The sequence below is a fragment of the Nicotiana tabacum genome, chromosome 21 (assembly GCF_000715075.1).
Source record: "Nicotiana tabacum cultivar K326 chromosome 21, ASM71507v2, whole genome shotgun sequence".
In the NCBI taxonomy this organism is placed as follows: domain Eukaryota; kingdom Viridiplantae; phylum Streptophyta; class Magnoliopsida; order Solanales; family Solanaceae; genus Nicotiana; species Nicotiana tabacum.
In genome coordinates, this window is record NC_134100.1 from 51,350,088 (window position 1) to 51,357,169 (window position 7,082).

Sequence of the window (7,082 nt, forward strand, 5' to 3'; positions counted from 1 at the left end):
CCCGCAGCAAAACCCTCTCTCCCAGCATAAATGCTACATCACGGGCCCTCCAATCAGTGAAACTCTTCTACCTAGACTGTGTTATACAAAGTTGATCCTGAATCAACTTGACTTTCTCCAAGGCATCCCAAACCAAAGCAGTGCCCAACAACCTAGCCTCTTCCGACTCAAACCAACCAACTAGAGAACAGAATCGTTTCCCATATAGGGCCTCATAAGGAGCCATCTGTATACTCGAATGAGAGCTGTTGTTGCAAGAGAACTCTGCAAGCGGTAGGAACTGATCACATGAACCCCTGAAATCCATAACACAAGCGTGTAGAATATCCTCCAAAATTCGAATGTTGCGCTCGGACTACTCGTCCGTCTGGGGGTGAAAGTTTTTACGCAACTCAACCTTTATGCCAAACTCATGCTGCACGACTCTCTAGAAATGCGATGTGAATTGCATGCCTCGATCGGAGATAATGGACACCGGCATGCCATGGATTCGAACAATCTCCCGAATATTGATCTAGGCAGGCCGCTCTGAAGAATAGGTGGTCAGATTTCTTCAAAGTCCGTAGGATCCCAGCAACGGAATCTATGGTAATACGCTCCTACTTCCACTCGGGAATCTCAAGTCTCTAAAGTAAACCGCCCAGCCTCTAATGCTCGTACTTCACCTGTTGGCAGTTCAAGCACCGATCCACATACTCCACTAGATCTTTCTTCATTATTTTCCACCAATAGTGTTGCCTCAAATCCTGATACATCTTAGCGGCACCAGGATGAATGGAGTACCACAAACTATGGGCCTCCTCAAGAATTAACTCACGTAGCCCAATCACATTGGGTACACATATCCGGCCTTGCATCCACAACACCTCGTTATCTCCAATAGAAACCTCCTTGGAATTGTCGTGCTGCATTGTATTCTTAAGGACAAGCAAATGAGGGTCATCATACTGATGCTCTCATACAAAGAAGACCAAGAAATCACGTAATCAAGGACCCGACTAGGCTCCAAAACATCCACTCTCACAAACTAATTGGCCAAAGCCTAAACATCAATAGCTAGTAGCCTATCTACTACAGGTAAGTATGCCAAACTACCCATACTCTCCGCCTTTCTACTCAAGGCACCAGCCACCACATTGGCGCTCCCGGGATGATACAGAAGAATAATATCATAGTCTTTCAGCAACTCTAACCATCTTCGTTGTCACAAATTAAGATCCTTTTGCTTGAACAAATGCTGGAGACTCTGATGGTCTGTATAGACCTCACATGGAACACCGTACAAATAGTGCCTCCAAATCTTCAATGCATGAACAATAGCTGCCAATTCCAATTCGTGCATCGGATAATTCTTCTCATGAACCTTCTACTGCCGATACGCGTAGGAAATTACCCTACCATTTTGCATCAACGCCGCGCCAAGCCCAACACACGACACATCATAAATCATCAGTGTAAGACCCTGAACCCATAGGCAACACTAACACTAGGGCTATAGTCAAAGTAGTCTTGAGCTTTTGAAAGCTCGTCTCACACTCCTCACACCATCTAAAAGGAGAACCCTTCTGGGTCAATCTAGTCAAAGGTGCGTCAATGGATGGGAAAGCCTCTATGAAACAGTGATAATATCCGGCCAACCCAAGGATACTCTGAATCTCAATAGCTGAAGAGGATCTGGGCCAACTCTGAACTGCCTCAATATTCTTTGGATCTACCTTGATCCCCTCATTAGACACCATATGACCCAAAAATTCCATCGAATCAAGACAGAACTCACACTTGGAGAACTTTGCATATAACTTCTTCTCCCTCAAGATCTGGAGCACGATCTTCAAATGTTGCTCATGATACTCCCAGCTGCGAGAATGTACCAAGATGTCATCTATAAACACAATGATGAATGAGTCGAGATATGGATGGAATACATTGCTCATCAGATGCATAAATGTTGCTAGGGTGATGGTTAGCCCAAATGACATCACTAGAAACTCGTAGTGACCATACCGAGTCCTGAAAGCAGTCTTCGGAATATCCAAATCCTAAATCCTCAGCTGATGATACTGTGACCTCAAATTAATCTTCGAGAACACTCTAGCACCTGAAGTTGGTCAAATAAGTCATCAATGCGTGGTAGTGCATAGTACCATCCTTATTCTCTATGAACAAAATCGGAGCACCCCAAGGTAACGCATTAGGCTGGATGAAACCCTTATCAAGCAAATCTTGTAGCTAGTCCTTTAACTATCAACTCCACTGGTGCCTTACGGTATAGTGGAATAGAAATGGTCTGAGTGCCTGGTACTAGGTCAATACCAAAATTGATATCCCTATCGGGCGGCATGCCTGTTAGATCTGCTGGGAGCACATCTGGGAAATCCCTCACTACCAAAGTTGACTTAACGGTAGGAGTATCAGCACTAACATCTCTCACAAAGGCTAGATATGCTTCACACCCCTTCTCAACCATCTGATGTGCCTTAAGGAAGGACACAACCCTGCTAGGAATATAATCCAATGGACCCCTCCACTCCAACCACGGAAAACATGGCATAGCTAGTGTCACAGTATTAGCGTGACAATCTAGAATAGCTTGATAGGGATACAACCAGTTCATGCCCAAGATCATATCAAAGTCTACCATATTGACTAACAATAGATCAACTTTGGTCTCAAAACCACCAATAACAACTAAACACGATCGATACACACGGTACATAAAAATAGAACCTCCCACAAGCATGGACACATATACAGGAGAACTCAAAGAATCACGAGACATATCCAAATGCGGAGCAAAGTAAGATGACACATATGAATAAGTGGATTCCGGATCAAATAAGATGGATGCATCCCTATGACAAATCGGAACCATACCTGTGATGACAACATCCGATGCAACTGCCTTCGTCCTACCAGGAAAAGCATAGAAACGAGTCTGACTTCCCCCTCTAGGGTAACCTCTACCCGCCTGACCTCCACCCCTAGCTAGTGGGGTAGGTGGAGCGACAACTAGAGCATCAGTCCCTCACCATATATCTGATATCACCACACTCAAAATAATCACTCAGTGGGTGTGGCTACTGAAACTAACCCTGGCCTGATCGGCTAGACTAACTACTGAAGGCACCCCGTGCAGGAGGTGCACTAGACAGTGGCTGAGAAAAATGGGCAACCTGAGACCTCGGAATAGCAGGAGCATCACTAGTAGCTAGAAGTGCTGAATGAACTGGGCGGCTCACACAGCCTCTGCCATGACGGGTTGTAACTGGAGCACGCGCACCATTATATCCTCCCAAATCTCAAGGCCTCTTATCCTCCCTATCCTCTCTCTCTCACGACCCCGCTTACCCTCCAACTTCTGTGCGATCTCTACCACCTACTGATATGGAGTATCCATCTCCAACTCTCGAGCCATATTGAATCTAATACCATAGTTGAGTCCCTCGATGAATCTGCGGACTCTCTCTCTGACTGTAGAAACCAAGGCAGGTGCATGTTGGGACAACTCACTGAATCTGATAGCATTCTCTCAAACTGACATAGTCCCCTAATGCAGCTCCTCAAACTCGGTGCGTCGTGCATCACAATGGATATGGGGAACAGACTCTCTCAAAAACATCTTTGAAAACTAAGCCCAAGTGAGTGGGGATGCATCGGCTGGTCTACCCTCCTAATAATCCTACCATCACCGATACACTGCTCCTGATAGCTGAAATGTAGTAAAAGCAACTCCACTCACCTCCATAATACCCATGGTGCGGAGAATACGACGACACTTCTCTAGAAAACCCTGCGCATCCTGGGTAGTTGTGCCACTAAAAGTAGGAGGATCATACTTCTTAAACATCTCAAGTCTCGTCTGCTCCTCCTCAAAAGCCTCCGGCCTGACCTTAGGCTGAGCCGGTATAACAGGCTATGCTGGCATGACACCCGGGACCTTATCAATGTGGACCTGCCTGAGCTAGAGTGTCGAACACGCTCAAAACCTATGCTAGGGTCTCCTGAAGTCCAGGGGCAGTAACTGGCGCCACGGTTTCATGTCCCCCATCAGAGCTACTGGTGGCTCCTTAGTCACTGCTCGGATAGGTGCTTTGGTTGCAGCACATGCCTCTACCCTGGCCTCGCGTGGCTCTAGCAGGGGATGTGGGTGTCTGATCATCGTATCCAGCAGTGTGTGTCCTCACCATCTATGAGAGAATAGAAATAATAAGATTCAGATTTCGATGTCAACAAATTCGCATGATAAGGAATCAAAGAAGTGGAATTTGCTAACAGTTTTGTAACCTCTCGAAGATAAGTACATACGTCTCAGTACCTATCTGCAAGACTCTACAAAACTTGCTTATGACTCGTAACACTATCAACCAAGAGCTCTGATACAAACTTGTTACGACCCCAATTTCCAACCTTAGGATGTCGTGATGGCACCTAGTCTCTAAGACTGGATAAGCCTAATATTTATTGATAGCTTAGAAAAATAATGAAACTGAGATAATAAAATAAACCGATAAAGCTCATAATAACTCCAAAATGGAATATCAACAACATAATACCCAAAACTGATGGAAGTGGGTAATAAGTTCTACAGAATGCTCTAAAATCTCTAATACAACATTGCATGATAAAAGGATAAACAGTAATGAGAAGATATTAGAAGGTGACTCCGAGGCCTACAGACGTCGAGCAAGTATACCTTGAAGTCTCCGAAAAGAGCTGAATGTTCACTAGCACCCGACACGAGCATATGTACTGCAGAAGCGTAGTATGAGTACACCATAACAGTACCTAATAAATATCAAGCCTAACCTCGATAGAGAACTGACGAGGCCCGATCAAGACACCTACTAGGATAAAAACAATTGAACATAATATAACATAGTCTAATAATGGAAAGCGATGAAGTAAATGATAGATAAGTAGTTCAGTAATGTAAGTTAACAACGGAAATTGAAGTGGTAAATGTAGCAAGTAGTGAACACATGATGAAACAACAAGTGGTCAAACATGGACAATTTCAAGTAAGACAATGAAGAAAACAATAAGAACTGTTCAACCAACAAACGTCTTTTAGCATGGAATGTACAACAAGAATCACAACTGAGGTACCACGCCTCATATTTACATTTCACAATTTCAATCACAATCTCTCCTTTAATCACCGCGTGAGCCTTGCATTTATTTTTAAAAATATTTTCCAGAAATAGCTACACGCGTTTTAGCCCCTTATCTCAATGTGTGTCTTCAAGTAATTCCCTTACTAGCAACACACGTATAAATCCTACCTTATCTCACCGTATTGTATCAACCCCTATCCTTATACCACCACATGCGTATCAATATCACAACATAATAATCAATTCTCACCACATGTGGCCATATGCCACAACACTTGCCAAAATAAATAATACCAATGTTACCACAAGATATAGCCCATGGCTCAATCGCAATGTATACAAGAATCTCAAAAACAACAAAATAAATGAGGAATTCTCAATAAGGAAAGATATCTCAACAATTTAATAACTTCAACCTCAAATCTTTATTTCTCAAAACTTTTACAAAAATTCCCAATTTTCCTCTTTGATTCTCATAAATTTGATGTTAAATCTAAGATGTAATCATGAATTAAAGTTGAAATTTGATTAGAATCACTTACCCAATATTTGTAGATGAACATTTCCTCTCCAAATCGCTTCCTTTCGAGTGTAGGACTCTAAAATATGAAAAATGAGACTTAATCCCGACTTTTCAGCCCTTATGTTGAGTTGCAGATGTCAAAATTGCGATACTGGGTTCGAACCCTTGCAATTGCAAAGGAATTTTTGCAAGTGCGGCTACTGAGAGCCTAAGGGGAACTTCGCAAATGCGACAACGGGTTCGCAATTACGAACCCTATTCCAATCGCAAATGCGACAAACTATATTGCAATTGCGATTATACCCAAATCTGCATATGTTCGCAATTGTGAGTGACATATCACAATTGCGATACCTGACCCTCACATTCTCATTTTTCAATTACGAGGCTGGTGCTCGCAATTGCGACATCAGAGACACCAGCACACCAACAACCTGTTTTCAGTCCAAACCTTGCTGAAACACGTCTGAAACTCATCCAAGCCCTTGGGGCTCCAAACCAAATATCCACACAAGTCTAAAAATATCATAAGAACTCGCTCGTATGATCAAAACACAAAAATAACATCTAGATCTATGAATCAGACATCAAAATGCATGAATTTTAAAGAAAAGTTCAAGAACTTCTACAATATCAACCAAGCGTCTAAATCTTATCAAATCAACTCCAAATGACACCAAATTTTGTCGATAAGTTCTAAATAGCGTAATAGACCTACTCCAAGTCCCAAAACCAAATTTCGAATCCGATAGCCAAATATCAATCTACGGTCAAACTTGGAAAATCTTCTAAACCTCAAATTGTCAACTTTCGGCAAAACAATATAAATCAACCTACAGGCCTCCGAATTCGATTCATGACATATGCCTAATTCCAAAATCACGATACCAACCTATCGAAGACATCAAAATACCATTCCTGGGTCGTTTTCACAAAAGTCAAATTTTGGTCAACATTTCTAACTTAGTCTTCTAAACCAAGAACCAAAGGTTCCAAATCAATCCAAATCCTTCCCGGAATGAAACTAACCAACTCCACAAGTTATAAAATCACAAATACACATATGTGAAGCATTTAAAAGGTAAACAGGATGCAAATACATAAAACGACCGGTCAGATCATTACAACTATCTTTAATTTCAACATCATCTCCAAGTTTAGAATCTGACTGTGGCTCACCTAACCTCTACCCATGGTGATAACATAAAGTATTATTTTGAATTATTTCATATATTATTAAATGTGGCTTAACCATATCACATGTTTCTGAATATGCATTACCACATTTACCGCATAGACATCCTATTTTATGTGTTTCTCCTAGTCTTATAAAAGCATAATCCAAGAATTTCTCCGCCCCCTAGTTTGTAAGCATCATCAAGTCGATCATGAACAAGTTGCATCCATTGTTTGTCAGGTGTCATAATCTAGTACATGCATAATAT